Here is a 17,500-nt window from a genome sequence, read left to right on the forward strand (position 1 = left end):
CATAACCTAACTTAACCTAACCTAACCTAACATAACGTAACATCACCTAAACTACCCTAAACTAACACTAACAACCTAACCTAAATTAACCTAACCTAACCTAACTTAACCTGACCTGACCTAATCTAACCTAACTTCGCCTTACTTGAATTACATTCAAGTATCGATCAGTCAGTGGAGCCGAGGCTTGCTGGTTTTTCCCATCCTTCACAACCCAACCGACACATATACACACACACACATTCTCTCTCTCTCTCTCTCTCTCTCTCTCTCTCTCTCTCTCTCTCTCTCTCTCTCTCTCTCTCTCTCTCTCTCTCTCTCTCTCTAACTCCCTTCGTGATTTCTGGCATCTAGCCAAAAAGTATCTCCAATAACTTTGCTGCTTCTTCTTTCCCTACTCTATTTCAACCAGATGGCACCACTGCTATCGCATCTATTTCTAAAGCTGAAATCTTTGCTCAAACCTTTGCTAAAAATTCTACATTGGACGATTCTGGGCTTGTTCCTCCCTCTCCTCCACCCTCTGACAACTTCATGCCACCTATTAAAATTCTTCGCAATGATGTTTTCCATGCCCTCGCTGGCCTAAACCCTCGGAAGGCTTATGGACCGGATGGGGTCCCTCCTATTGTTCTCCGAAACAATGCCTCCATGCTTGCACCTTGCCTATTCAAATTCTTTCAGCTCTGTCTGTCAACACTACCTTTCCTTCTTGCTGGAAGTTTACTTACATTCAACCTGTTCCTAAAAAGGGTGACCGTTCTAATCCCTCAAACTACCATCCTATTGCTTTAATTTCCTGCCTATCTAAAGTTTTTGAATCTATCTTCAACAGGAAGATTCTTAAACATCTATCACTCCACAACCTTCTATCTGATCGCCAGTATGGGTTCCGTCAAGGCCGCTCTACTGGTGATCTTCTGGCTTTCCTTACTGAGTCTTGGTCATCCTCTTTTAGAGATTTTGGTGAAACTTTTGCTGTTGCCTTGGACATAATTATCAAAAGCTTTTGATAGAGTCTGGCACAAAGCTTTGATTTCCAAACTACCCTCCTACGGTTTCTATCCTTCTCTCTGTTTACTTCATCTCAAGTTTCCTTTTTGACCGTTCTATTGCTGCTGTGGTAGACGGTCACTGTTCTTCTCCTAAATCAATTAACAGTGGTGTTCCTCAGGGTTCTGTCCTGTCACCCACTCTCTTCTTATTATTCATTAATGATCTTCTAAACCAAACTTCTTGTCCTATCCACTCCTACGCTGAAGATACCACCCTGCACTTTTCCACGTCTTTTCATAGACGTCCAACCCTTCAGGAGGTAAACATATCACGCAGGGAAGCCACAGAACGCCTGACTTCTGATCTTTCTAAAATTTCTCATTGGGGCAGAACAAACTTGATATTGTTCAATGCCTCAAAAAATCAATTCCTCCATCTATCAACTCGACACAACCTTCCAGACAACTATCCCCTCTTCTTCAATGACACTCAACTGTCCCCCTCTTCTACATTGAACATCCTCGGTCTGTCCTTTACTTATAATCTGAACTGGAAACTTCACATCTCATCTCTAGCTAAAACAGCTTTTATGAAGTTAGGTGTTCTGAGACGTCTCCGCCAGTTTTTCTCACCCCCCCAGCTGCTAACTCTGTACAAGGGCCTTATCCGTCCATGTATGGAGTATGCTTCACATGTCTGAGGGGGGTTCCACTCATACTGCTTTTCTAGACAGGGTGGAATCAAAAGCTTTTCGTCTCATCAACTCCTCTCCTCTAACTGACTGTCTTCAGCTTCTCTCTCACCGCCGCAATGTTGCATATCTAGCTGTCTTCTACCGCTATTTTCATGCTAACTGCTCTTCTGATCTTGCTAACTGCATGCCTCCCCTCCTTCCGTGGCCTCGCTGCACAAGACTTTCTTCTTTCTCTCACCTCTATTCTGTCCACTTCTCTAACGCAAGAGTTAACTAGTATTCTCAATCATTCATCCCTTTCTCTGGTAAACTCTGGAACTCCCTGCCTGCTTCCGTATTTCCACCTTCCTATGACTTGAATTCCTTCAAGAGGGAGGTTTCAAGACACTTATTCATCATTTTTTGACCACTGCTTTGACCCCTGTATGGGACTGGCATTTCAGTGGGCATTTTTTTTATTACATTTTTGTTGCCCTTGGCCAGTGTCCTTCCTACATAAAAAAAAAAAAAAAAATAGTAGTAGTAGTAGCAGTAGTAGTAGTAGTAGTAGTAGTAGTAGTAATGCTATTTTTCATATATTTAGTAATTTTTTTTTTTCATATTATTATTTATATTTATATTTTTTGTTTTGTTTTGACATTCATACGAATGCTATAAAGGTGAAGCATAGAAATTTATTTGATTGATTAATTAATTTATATATCTATTTATTTTGATTTTTTAAATTAATTAATTTATTTATTTTTATTATTATTATTTTTTTTTTTTATGTCTCTATGATAAGCAAAGCATTATAGAATTTATGAAAGCACATATCCTCTAGAGTCTTGCCCTACAAAAGATTCTGTAAAGTAAAAAATAAAGGGAATAAGTGTCAGTGACGTTTGATGAATAGAGGAAGGCGTGGCAGAAATTACCATAAAACGTATATAAATGAAAATTTATCTTCCTCGTATTTTCCAACTTGCGTTTGCTTCTTGAAAATTTAACTGGGTGGGTCATATAGCAGACATATTGTTCTTTCCTCCATTGTAGTTTGTTTCCAGCAAGCCCCCTAAATAAAGTTTCTGTTTTTTTTTTTTTTTTTTTTTTTTTAAAGAAATGAGGAATTACATTCTAACGCTGATCACTGAGCGGAGCGTAGACGAGCTGCTATCCTCAAGGACGTTACCTCTCTCTCTCTCTCTCTCTCTCTCTAAATAAGACTTTAAATAAAAAGAATATATATATATATATATATATATATATATATATATATATATATATATATATATATATATATATATATATATATATATATATATATATATATATATATATATATATATATATATATATATATATATATATATATATATATATATATATATATATATATATATATATATATATATATATATTAAAAGACAATGAATATCCTCTGGGGAAGGGGTGACAATCCTTATTTAACCCTTAATTTCAGTTGAATTTTGACAAGTCTACGTTAAAATGTTTCCATTTTTCTGCAGTGATAAAGAAACGTAGAGGGGTAGCTAATATATTTAATTGTTAATTGTATCTTTTTTTCTTTCTTTTTTTTCATTTATTCTTTTATTAATTTTTCTTTTCATTGCTTAATTATGCATTATGCCGACACTGCAGGTTACAATTGCAGATATTGCAAGTATTTTTGACACAATACAAGTACATCCAGCTAAACTATTGCTACAGTATAGAGAGAGTATTTCGATTACATACCTTATTCTTCATCTTCTTTTCTTCTTTTTTTTTTTTAATAAATATAATAATAAATAAATAAGTAAATAGGTATTGTCAAATGAAATCGTCGAGATTACGCAGGGGTTTCGGGCAATACTTGGATGGGTGACTACACAAGCCTCATCTGTCTGAAAAAAAATAAATAAATAAAAAAAATAAGAATAAGAATAGGGAGAATGAACGAAAATTTTAAGTAATAAAGATAACAGTAAGAATTATTATAACAAGAATAAGAAAAATTACAATAAAGGAATATAAAAAAAAAGAAAGAAAGCATCCCATGTCTTTCTTCCTAATTGTCATAGAAGGGTGAATTCTTTTGTATATTTTCCAACATTTCCAATACAACGATATGAATGGGGGAAGAAAGAATAAGAATAATAGAAAGAAGGCCTCCCAACACCTAGTTCTCCGGTCTTGGCCAATTAGCTAACGGCGGGATCAGCGCAGTTAAGCAGGGGGTCCGGGAAGAACTTGGATGGGTGACCACAAAAGCCTCATCTCTCTGAGAATAGAAAAAAATAGCAATAAGAATGAGGAGAATGAACGAAAAACGAAAATAATAAAATAACAATAACAACTATAATAAAAAAAAGAAGATTAAGAATAAAAAGAACAAAAATAAGGGAAAAAAGTAATAATATATCTCTCTTGCTAATTGTCGTAGAATTATGAATGAAGGGTTAATTTTAGTGCATATTTTCCAACATTTTCAGCACAACAATGCAACAACAATACAGGAAAGAATAAGAATAAGAGAAATAAGCCCTCCCAACACCTTGTTCTCCGCTCTTGACCAATCAGCTGACGGCGGGATCAGCAAGGTTAAGCAGGGGGTCCGGGCAGAACTTGGATGGGTGACCGCACAAGCCTCATCTCTCTAAAAGTAGGATAAATAAGAATAAGATAAGGAAGAATAATAAAAAAAAATGAAAATAATAAAGATAACAATATTAATTATGACAAGAATAAGAAAAAAATAGAATAAAAAGAATGAAAAAAATAAGAATATCACAACTTTCTTGCTAATTGTCTTAGAATTTTAAATGACATGTCAGTTCTGCTGTATATTTTCCAAGATTTGTTATGAATGAGGGAAGAAAGAATAAGAATAAGAATAAGAATAAGAACAAAATGAATTAGACTAACAATAATGATCACATCTTTCATGCGGTGACTGCGTGGGCGATGAGCCTCACTGGACGTTTCTGACCAATCACAAGGCAGGGTTGGAGTCGTCGGGCCCACCCGATTCATATATAAAGGGATTTTGTGGGAAGCGCGGGCTACTGGAATAACCGGCACCTTATTTCAGAAGCTATTCGATCAACCGACCCAGACATCGTCCTCCTGAACCACACAGGTTCACCAACAAAACCAATTAAGCTATATGGATATAACACACGTTACACTACAGGTACACGTCATGATGGCGTAGCTGTCATGGTCAAATGCACCATCAAACACATCCACATAACCGACTGGCCTTCAGCACACTTCCTGGCCACCAGGATCGAAACACAACACGGGATATTTCTTATTGCCACCACATACAGCAGACCGGATACAGGGCTCCCTCTCACCAGTCTCAACAATCTCTTCAATCACACAAACATTCCAGCCTATATACTGGCAGACCTCAATGCCAGTCACACAGCATTTAGACACACCAAGAACAACCAACATGGACACCAACTTCTACAACTTACACAACTGAAACGCCTCCGTTTCCTTGGCCCTGACTTTCCTACCTGCTATACCCACAATGGGAATGGCAGGCCGGATCTCATCCTCTCCAACCGGCAATCCCTACCTTTTCATCACCACATCTCCTACGGACCCATCTGTGGTTCAGACCACGTCCCCCTAATTCTAAAAATATCCTCAAACCCCATATCTATCCCATCCCCACCTGTCCCCGACTACCGCTCCGCCGACTGGGAGGGATTCAGGAAAACTCTTTCAGACCTACACCAACCACCACAGCTCGAAGGCCAACCCTATACAATAATAGACAGTGCCCTAGAGACACTACATAGTGACATCCTGACATCAGCCAACAGACACACACCAAAGAAACAACACAAAATTCACATAGACTTCAGACCCTCCATAAAAACACAACGACTACTAGTGTGCTACAGAACACGCTTTTTACAAAACATGCACAACCACATACCCATCTACAGAGACCTCTGCACCCTTCGCACACACATACTAAATAGCCTACAGGATGACCACAGCGCTCACTGGAGGAACCTAGTCTCCCTTATGGACGGAGCTCGCTGCAAAAATCCTACTCAGTTCTGGCACATGGTGCACAAGCTGAAGGGATGCCACCGGGAAAGATTCGAGTACCTCCTAGTGAACGGTGATCGAGTCACCAACCCAGACCAGGTCACCAACACCTTCCAGACACACTGGTGCAACACCTTCCAACCACACCCTTTCCCTCCCCATGAGCCCAGTATTGCCCACATACACCACATCACCGATCTTGTGCGCCGAAACATAGCAAACACGCTACCACATAACATTATACACTTAACACACCTAGATCCCCAACACCCTCTCACCACACCCATTGAGGAGGAGGATGTCACCAGGTTGCTCAGACATACTCCGCGGCGAGCCCCCGGCCCCTCAGGAGTCACATGGCCGATGGTGCGGAGCCTTCCTCCAGAAATCATATCCAGCCTGACAAAAATTTTCAATGCTTGCCTCGCCTCTGGATACTTCCCAAAGGCTTTCAAAATTTCAAACATCACCCTTATTGCCAAGCCCGGAAAAAACTCTCACTTACCAGAAAACTATCGCCCCATAAGCCTCCTTGAAATTCTTGGAAAAACTTTTGAACGTCTAATCAACTTAAGATTGAGAGCGTTCCTCGAATGTAACGGATTGCTGGCACCACAGCAGTTCGGTTTCCGGAGGAACGCCTCAACTGAGGACGCCCTTAACAGCATAGTAGCCTACCTAAATTTCAACAAGCCATATTACAAGACAGCACTCGTGACAAAAGATGTCAAGAAAGCTTTTGACACCGTTTGGCACACCGGTTTGAAATACAAAATTTGTAATAACTTCAATCTCCCTTTTCTAACACAACGCATCTTGTGTAGTTTTCTGGATGAGAGACAGACAAGAATCCGCCACCAGGGCAACTTTTCGCCATTTTTCACCCCTCAGGCTGGAGTCCCACAAGGTTCCGTACTCTCCCCCACCCTTTTTAACATGTACACAGCTGACCTACCCCTCCCAGCCCACAATGACTCACTAACTATTCAATACGCGGACGATGTAACGCAATTGGCCCGTGCCAGGTCGTTAGATCTCCTAACCGACAAAATTCAATGGGAACTGATGGCGACTAGCCTGTGGGAGATGAAATGGCGAATTCTCTCCCATCCCGAAAAATCAAAAGTCACTTATTTCAACATTAAAAGAAGTCAGCCCCGCCAAATCTCACTAAACAGAATTACTCCAATCCCCACCCCAATCCCCATCAGTAACAACAACAAAGTGCTTGGCCTCACCATAGATAAGCACCTCAACTTCAATATACATATAAAACAAAAAGCAACCATAGCCGCCAAGGCCCTGAGCAACCTGGAAAGATTTCGCGACAGCAGCACAAAAACAAAACTTCACCTCTACAAAGCTTTCATTCTCCCTCTCTTAACCTACTGCCCTCTTGCCCTCTCTCTCTCTGCTCCCTCCAACCTCTCTAAACTTCAAAAAGTTCAAAACCGAGCAATTCGTTTCGCTCTTGGGACGAAATGGTTCGACTTCCAAACCTCTCTCTCCATTCACCAGGAGTCCAACATCCCCCCCCTTAACATAACACTCCACAATAGAATCGAAAAACAACTAAGCTCCTTCTCCGACAGACACACAATCACATACAATTTCATTACCAACCTCCCCCCACCTTTCCGTCACCTGCCGCACTGCAATCTCCTTGATCCTCCCACTGTGCCTCCTGAACCTGTTTTCTAATAATGGACTCCTCCTTTCTTCCCTTCACTATCTCCTTTCTCTGTACCACTCATGGTGTCTGAGTGGCATCATCGTCGTTCTCTCGTTCACGTGGGCGGTCCCGCGTGCCAACACCTAGTGGTTTTTTCATATTTTTTGTCTTATGGTTTTGTATTCATATTTTTGTTTTTGTGCATTATTTTTCTGTCTCGCAGCCTAGGTTTTAAGGTGGCACCGGACCGCTCTTGGGAAAGGGACGCGACAAAAAATCACCGCCATTAACATACCATGCCTCTGACCGAGGGAGTGGGGTCGTGTGGCAACACCTAGTGGTTTTTTCATATTTTTTGTCTTATGGCTTTGTATTCATATTTTTGTTTTTTATACATTATTTTCTTGCCTCGCAGCCTAGGTTTCAAGGGGGCACCGGACCACTTCCAGAGAGACGGGGATAGCACGAACCGCACTCCTCCCACTGACGTCACGGCAATGGGGCCCCCGGACGTCGGCATGACGTTCCGGTAGCGGTACCCCCCGAGGTAGTTAAGGAGCGGCCAGTACTGATGATGGGGACGGTAACCACACCATTCAGTGGAAGCCACTTCACCCCCCACACAGAGGTAGTTGGGTGCGGCAAGGGCTGGGCAGGAAGGTAGTCAAGAGATGGTGGGGCGGGGCCCTGGAAGCATCCATGCAGGAATCCCCATTCACCCCCCGCCACCAGCGACTTACCGCGTGCAAGCAGATGGTATTAGATTTGACCCCTCGTTGCGGTGAGGGAGCCTTTTCGAGCCTCTGTCATTGCACATCCTACCATCATGTCAATCATTATCACAAACCATCCTCACCCTCCCCATGCACATAACACCACAACATTTTTTATACTTCTCTTTTCTTTAGCAGGTTGGCCTTTTTGCAGGAAGAGTCACAGGACAAGAGCAGAAAGGACCGACACCGCTTTTTCACCCACCACATTACATCATACATTAAATATCCCTGCCATCACCAAATCACTCTACTACTATCCGTGGTTCGGAACCCACGTAAAACTGTAGGTCCCTCCGCTATACGGATGTACTTCTTCCTCTGTCCTTCTTTGAACCAATAAAAAGCAAAAAAAAAAAAACCCTTTCTACTCTGACTGTCCTTCACTCCTCTTTCACATCCTGATGGTGCAGGCTCTGGATAGTCTGGCCCCTAACTTGTGCGTGGTTTGGCCCGGGGTTTTGGGTGCGTGGGCGGCGTTCGTGGCTGTGGCTGTGTTGGGCTTGGCCTGCTCGGTTGGTGGCGGACTCTCCTGCTTTCCCCGATAAAGACCTTGTCCCCCTTGCCATCTTAGCATGAATATAACACGTAAAAAAAAAAAAAAAAAAAAAAAAAAAAAAAAAAAAAAAGATGTCCTTCCTCATTGAAATTGCGCCTGGGTTAAGCCCCAGTGACTATTTCTCCTACTACAATTCCCTTCTTATCACCCCCCTATTCTTCCCACTATCCCCACTTCCCCCTCCCCATCTTTTCTCTCTTTGTTATGTTATGTTATGTTAAGCGCGGGCAGACTCAGCTGAGTGTTCGTTGTGAGTTGTTGTTACCACAACTATGGCACGTACCAAGCAAACGGCTCGCAAGTCCACTGGTGGCAAGGCGCCCCGCAAGCAGCTTGCTACAAAGGCAGCTCGCAAGTCTGCTCCAGCCACTGGAGGTGTCAAGAAACCCCACCGTTACAGGCCTGGAACCGTTGCTCTCCGTGAGATCCGCCGTTATCAGAAGAGCACTGAGCTGCTTATCAGGAAACTGCCTTTCCAGCGCCTGGTGCGTGAAATTGCTCAGGATTTCAAGACTGACCTCCGCTTCCAGTCCTCTGCTGTCATGGCTCTCCAGGAAGCTTCCGAGGCTTACCTCGTGGGTCTGTTTGAGGATACCAACCTGTGCGCCATCCATGCCAAGCGCGTGACTATCATGCCAAAGGACATCCAACTGGCTCGTCGCATCCGTGGCGAGCGTGCCTAAGAAGTCATCCACGAATGATCTTCATAACAGCAATATCTAGGCCCTTTTTAGGGCCAAACATCTCTTTCATTAAAGAATTTTCATAGACAATCTGTTTGGTTTTGTGGAAGAAAATATTTATTTTCCATCTTTCAGTATCAGGTATCGACTTTCAACTCAATATCCTTCCCCCCTTTTTTTTTTTTTATATTATTATTATTATTCCCTCTTCCATGGCCATATCTCTTTCACTTGGGAGAATTTTTATCTTTCTTTATCTCTATTTTTTTTTTATCTTTTCTTTATCTCCACAGAATAATAATCACGATAATAATAAGCATAATAATAATAATAATAATAATAATAATAATAATAATAATAATAATAATGATACAATAATTATTATAATAATAATCATAATAAAAACAACAATATTAATATTATTAATAATGATAATAATAATAATAATAATAATAATAATAATAATAATAATAATAAAAATAATAATAATAATAATATTAATAATAATAACAATAATTATAATAATAATGCATTTGTCTATATCGTATCTTTTTTCCTTTTCAAGTGTGGCTCCAATGGAGCCGGGTATTATTTTATACTGGCAGCAGTATACTGGCCGCCTGTTTACTTGGAGGAGGTATACTTGGTAACAGCCTTGGTGCCTTCAGAAACAGCGTGTTTTGCCAGTTCACCAGGCAGAAGAAGACGGACAGCGGTCTGGATTTCCCGGCTGGTGATGGTGGAGCGCTTGTTATAGTGTGCCAGGCGGGATGCCTCGGCAGCGATGCGCTCGAAAATGTCATTCACGAACGAGTTCATGATTGACATGGCCTTGGAGGACACGCCAGTGTCTGGGTGGACTTGCTTGAGCACCTTGTAGATGTAGATGGAGTAGCTCTCCTTCCTCCTGCGCTTCTTCTTCTTGTCGCCCTTGGCAATGGCCTTCTGTGCCTTGCCAGCTTTCTTGGCAGCCTTTCCTGATGCTTTGGGAGGCATAGTGTAGCCGTACTGCTGTGAGAACGAGTGTGCGTTTTCTCAGTTGAAAAGTGGTATATATATTAACGTGCCTACTCAGGATCAGGAGTCGCCACCTCAGCGAGCGTCCTGATTGGTCCAGACGCGCTCTGGGCCGATCTGATCTCGCGTATATATAGCCGTTTTTCCCAAAATTCACTACTCACACACTCACTCCCCACTCGGCAGCCAAGCAGTCAAGACGTCCACCGCTCTCTCCCGACTTCGCTTCAGCAAGCTTACTGGACTCTGCTTCCAACATACTTGTTGGACTTAGTCTCTGCTTACTCGGCTGGACTTAGTCTCTGCTAGCTCGGCTGGACTTAGTCTCTGGTAGCCCGGCTGGACTTAGTCTCTACGAGACTAACCGGACTCAGTCTCCAACGAAGATTTTGTCTTCCAGCCCATTACTGACTTAGTCTTGGAGCGTAGGCTGGATCCTGTCACTCCTTGCGCTGCTGCACTCTGCCCAACCGCTGGACTTAGTCTCTGTGCTCATACAGACTTTGCTAGCACTTGCCTTTGGCTAAAAACCTGGGGTTATTACCCCTTATAGACATATCCTGTTACTCAGGGTTTGGTAACACTACCAGGGGGCCCCACGGCGTTCGAGGGAGCCGCCCAACGAGCTGCGGCCCTTAGGTAGTGCTTACCATTCACTTAGTATTCGCAGGGCTTTCTTGCACTTTCCCTTTCCTTTCTTCTGCGGTTTCTTTGCCCACTAGGTGGATTGCACTGTGGTACGAAGGTGAACCCCCTGGGCTTGCCTCAGGGGGGCCCCTCTAGAGGGGTGCTTATAGGAAGCAGGCAATCTCGGGCTGTAGGGTGTTAGGAAAGTCTCTCTTGAGGCAATTCCTTCCTTCCCTTCGACGCCTCTTAGAAGGTGGGGGACGTTGGAGGAGGAATTGTAGGCAGTTTTCTTCCCTAGGTAGTTGTGGTTCTGCTCCTCGGAGCAGTCTTGTTGCTAGGTCACTATAGGGAGCCAGGTCGTTCACTTGGCGGGTTTTTTCCCGGGCATAGGAGGTCGAATAGCGACCGACCTGTGCTCGGGCCGGCCTTACGTCCGTGAACGACTTGGACCCAACACAGAAACTGACACTATACACATTTACACACTTATGTCATGAAAAATGCCACGAATAAAGATAAAATCCAGTGACTCTAAAGACCCTAGGAAGAAATCTGGTTTGCTTGCCATCCTGTCAAATAATGATATATATGTCACCAAACTGATCCCTGTCTCTGACGGATACGTAATCATCACCTCAAATGATGAAGACCTTGACAAAGTATTCCAACAAAAAACAACAAGTGAACTTAATGAAAATGATTTCTACCCTCTAATTCCACCAGAACTGAGAGCAAAAAGGTCTGTAATAGTTTTCAATGTTGACCCCCACATATTCAACAACGAGGAACAAGAAATACAAGATGAGCTCCAAGAACACAACGAATGGGTTAAGAATAATCTTAGCAGCATTTACAAATTCCCCAACTCCAAAACTTTAAAAATAACTTTTAGTCAAGCTGCAACAGCACTAAAAGCTCTAGACACCGGCCTGAAAATGTTTCAGATGAGCATCCCTAAACACAGAATACAGCAAGAAAAATTCTACCAACTCCAAACTTGCTTTAGATGCTACGCCATCGAGGATCACCATACCAACGCGTGTCCTCTAGATAGAGATTATAAAGTATGCTCTGAATGTGCAGATCAAGACCATTCATGGAAAGACTGCAAGAACACTAAAAAGAAATGCATAAACTGCAAGGGTGACCACAGAACACTATCCATGACATGCCCTATGAGAAAAACAGCAATAAAAGAAAAAAGGGAAATGAATAAGAACATCAACACCTACGCAGGGGCCGCTAAGAACACAGCATCAACACAAAGTTTCTCTGCTCATACTAACATAGACAAGGACCTTCACCTCAAAATATACTCTTGTATGCTTCATGCCCACATTATGAACATCTCTGAGCCTGGATGCTTTGAAGCTGAGCTCAACGCAACCTTCACAGCCAACAACTTGCCAACTATCAAGATCCCAAGAACCCCTAAGTCAGATCTCCTCATCAAAAAGCTCACAGAGGAAGAAGAAAAAACGGTAACAGACACAGAGATCACAATCAAACGCACACAAGACGGAAATAATAAGAAGCAAGATACCTACCAAGAGACAGGAACCATAGAGAAACCAAAAAGCAAGAACAGACTCCACAGCGGTGACATAAAATTACATATTTACACCTCAGAAAGCACAAGATGGCCACCACACCTGTCACCCACAGACCTGGTTAAGAACATCAGAGAAAATAAATTCAAGTTTACATACTCTGACCAATCCTTTGAAGATTCAGAAATTCTCCATCTTATTGAATTTAATGAAATAAAGATGGAAGAATCTTGCTGGTGCATTGTAGAAGATAGTGTTTTCCGCAAAATAAGATCAGGCCAGATTAATGATAAATCACCTCTACCCAAAGATCTAAGAAGACATAGAAAATTCTCTAAGTAAAACCAATATATAAATATAAATTTCATACAAAGAAGCAATAAATTTAACCAAACAATAAACTATACAAAATAATGGCTCTTAATACACTTAAAGTAATACAACATAATGTCCAACACTGGAAAACCAGGAAAACCACACTATCAAATATTTACAGACACTTCGACCCTGACGTAATTCTAATTAACAGTCATTGTATACCAGACACCCATATTATGAGAATTCCTTCCTACAACATAATAAAGAAAAACACACTAAATAATCATGCAGATGGTACTGCAATTGCAGTGAAACGAAATATAAAATACAAAATACTAGATGACTTTATTTCTGACTTAATTGCAATAGAAATTGAAACAACAACGGGAAAAATAATTCTGGCAACACTATATCAACCTCCAGCACGAAACTTCATACCGATCCCTGACATAATTAGACTATTTCGTAGACAAACTCCAGTATATATGATAGCAGACTTAAACGCCAATCACCCTTGTCTAGGTTACAATTATACAAACACGAAAGGCCGCCAGATACACACACTGATACACAATAGAACACTACAACACAGGGGACCTTACTTTCCAACATTTTATACACAAGGAAGGGGCACAACACCAGACATAATACTCACCAACTACAGGACACATCACAACATACATATTACACCTGGCCCTCTCACTTCCAGTGATCATATTCCTATTTTACTCACCATTTCATCATCACCAATTTTAATACCAGCTCCAAAAAAACCGAATCTAAAACAGGCGGATTGGGAAAACTTTAAAAAACATATTAATGATAATATAGCAGATGCTAATCTGAATCTTACTGAAATAGAAAACATAGACAATGCAATAGAAAACTGGCATAACACAATTGATAATGCCATTAAAAATCATATCCCATTCACTAATCACCGACAATTACCTGCCCCAAAATTAACCGAAGAAACTAAACTCACAATAATTAGGTTCAATGCACTCAAACAACACTCACAACAATACGGCTGGGACATAAATCATTACAGACTGTACAGAACATTGCAAAATACCCTAGAAGCGAGGATGATAGAAGAAAGTAACAAAAATTGGCATAATTTATTAGAAGAAGTATCCGCCACATACAAAAACCCAGGTATCTTCTGGAAGAAAATAAAAGTGATCACTGGAAATAACATTCCAGAACCTGAATATCTCCTGAACTATAACAACACTAAAATATACAAAACAGAAGAAAAGGAAGAGTTACACAGACAACACTGGTCGCAAATATTTGAAGAGGAGGCAGAGGATGAAGAAGAAGAAAGTGAAGAAATATACCAATTTTTACAAAACAACCTAGACAGAATATCCCCCTACGATAGCACTGACACATCACGTCTAGGAACCTGCGCTCTTGACACACAAATAACACCTGAGGAAGTAGGAAATGTGATTAAAAATATTAAGAAATCCAGTCCAGGACAAAGTGGGATAAACAAAACGATCCTCCAAGCACTTCCTGATAAAGCCATCACAAGACTTACACACATTTATAATAACACCATCTCTGCAGGCTATTTTCCTGACACATGGAAAAAGGCCATAGTCCGGTTAATACCTAAACAAGGAAAAACTCCACACAAAACTGAAAATTACAGACCTATATCGCTGCTGGAGGTACCTGGAAAAATTTTAGAACGTATCATCAATAGCAGACTGAGGAGACACCTAGAATTAAAAAATAAATATAACAATAACCAGTTTGGATTTAGAGAGGGCATAGGCACAACACATGCACTTGCAATCATAACTGAACAAATAGCACAGAACAAAGGAGATCGAGGACAATGTCAAATTATATTCAGAGACGTAACCAAAGCATTCGACAAAGTTTGGCACATAGGATTAAAGTTTAAGATTTTACATCAGCAACTTCCTACCACTATTGAAAAATTACTTTGTGACTTCCTTGATGATAGAACAGCAGCATTAAAAATAGACAACTACATTGGACCTTCCTTCGAGCTGGCTTCAGGAGTTCCACAAGGGAGTGTACTGTCGCCAACACTCTATACCATCTTCACAAACGATCTGGAAGCATCAGATAGAAATTTAAATATATGCTACGCTGATGACATAACCCAAATCACTGGATATAAAGGCAAATCTAAAAACATATTAAACAGGCAAACAGAAAGAGAAATACTGAAAGTAAATGATTTCGAGAAAAAATGGAGAATTAAAACCAACTTAACAAAATTCACTCCTCTACACCTTGGTGCCAGAATCACTAACCCACTTATTATAGACGAAGATCCCATAGAATTCAAATCTGAAGGTAAATGTCTAGGACTACTTATTACAATCAACGGGTATAACAAACATATTCAAGACAGAAATAATAAGGCCTTAGCAGCACTTAAAAAACTGTACAGACTACAACACATGCCAGAAAAGATAAAAATTCACCTAGTGAAGGCTCTAGTACTACCAATACTAGAGTACCCACCAATACCCACTCATGTACTTAGCCAAACACAAGTCAGCAAACTACAAAAAATTCAAAATCAAGCATTAAGATTTGCCATCAACCAACGATACCCATATACTATGAATAGTATGCAAATCCATCAATACACAAAAACGCTACCACTAAACATCAAACTACATGAAAGAGCTAAAAGGGTATGGGATAGACTAGAAGACTTACAACACCACACATTAACTAAACTCAAAGAAAACAGAGAGAATATTCAGAATTACAACAGAAATTTCCCTAGTAGCCTAAGTCGCTATGACGCCACTCCAAACCCAAAATACTATTAAATCGAAACACACTTACCTGTAGATACGATTACCACACTTACCTGTAGCAAAACCAACATCAGTAGTACGGACACCTGAAAAGAAAAACAAAACATTAAAATCAACACACAAAAAAACACATAAGAACACTTACGGTATGGGGATAATGGGGTCGTTCTTCCTTTGCACTGCGCCCTGAGTTGCCGGGTCGTGGGAGCCGTTGAGCTCGGTAGTGAGAAGCAAGGAGGCTTCCCGTGGCCGGCCCCCTCCCCCGGCAAGGGGTGGTGCAGCCCAGCTCTGTTAGCGGTCATCTGGCAGCGGTGAGAGGTAGAACAGGGCCCCGTATCAACTCAACTCTTCCTCTGTAAGACAGAATAAATATAAAGCAATCTTTTTGACAGGGACAATGATGGTTTAGCTGGGTTTTGCTTAAAATTAATAGTAAAGAAATAAAAATGCCTAATACACACACAAAAATAAAAGAGTGCAGCCTCTTCACAAAAAAATAAAATACAATATATATACAATAAGAATAGCAAAGTGGTCTGCCCACAAACTTTTACTCTAATTCTTTCCTTCAATTTCTTTCTTTTCTTCTATCTGTCCAATCTCTTACTCTTCCCCGTCTTTCTGTAAAAAAAAAAAAAAAAAAAAAAAAAAAAAAAAAATTCACTACTTGCTCGCAGAGCTACCGACGAGGTTAGAGTACTCGCGCTCCTCATTTATCACCAACAACAACAACTACTACTACTACTACTACTACCACAACATCCATTATCATGTCTGGACGCGGCAAGGGAGGAAAGGTGAAGGGAAAGTCAAAGTCCCGTTCCAGTCGTGCTGGACTCCAGTTCCCGGTCGGCAGGATTCATCGCCTTCTAAGGAAAGGCAACTACGCCGAGCGCGTGGGTGCTGGTGCCCCCGTGTACCTTGCGGCAGTTATGGAGTACCTGGCTGCTGAAGTCCTTGAGCTTGCCGGCAATGCCGCCCGTGACAACAAGAAGACTCGCATCATCCCACGTCACCTGCAGCTGGCCATCCGCAACGACGAGGAACTTAACAAGCTCCTCTCCGGAGTCACCATTGCACAGGGTGGCGTGCTGCCCAACATTCAGGCCGTGCTCCTTCCCAAGAAGACTGAGAAGAAGTAAATAAAGGGCCTCCCTCCCCTTCAGCCAATATCACCATCAATCCGGCTCCTCTTCGGAGCCACACGTTCAAACATCTAGAGAGTTGTGTAGACTATACTGGTATATCAATAATAAGCAAGTAGTGTATACTATATTTCTACTAATGTACCTGCTGTGTGTCACAGTGGAGAGTTGATTAGATGTGTTGCCTATTGTGATATGTTGAGCGTCTTTTTCATCTCAATGTATATTTTGTTTTATGAGAAACTGAGAACGATGAGGGGCGTGATCATTGAAATAAGTCAATGATAATAATAATAATAATAATAATAATAATAATAATAATAATAATAATAATAATAATAATAATGATAATAATAATAATAATAATAATAATAATAATAATGATAATAATAATAATACTTGGAGAAGACCTGATGAAGTGAGAAAGATGGTTATAATTAATAATGGTTTCTTTTCTTAGCTCAGATAGTGATAGTGAACATGGTTATGAGAAAGTAGTAGTAATAATAGTAGTCTATGGTCCTTCTTTCTTTTCATGTTTGTGGACCTTAAAAAGGTCCGGGAGATGATGTTATTCAATGATGATAATGC

Source organism: Scylla paramamosain, unplaced genomic scaffold (genome assembly GCF_035594125.1).
Source record: "Scylla paramamosain isolate STU-SP2022 unplaced genomic scaffold, ASM3559412v1 Contig114, whole genome shotgun sequence".
Classification (NCBI taxonomy): domain Eukaryota; kingdom Metazoa; phylum Arthropoda; class Malacostraca; order Decapoda; family Portunidae; genus Scylla; species Scylla paramamosain.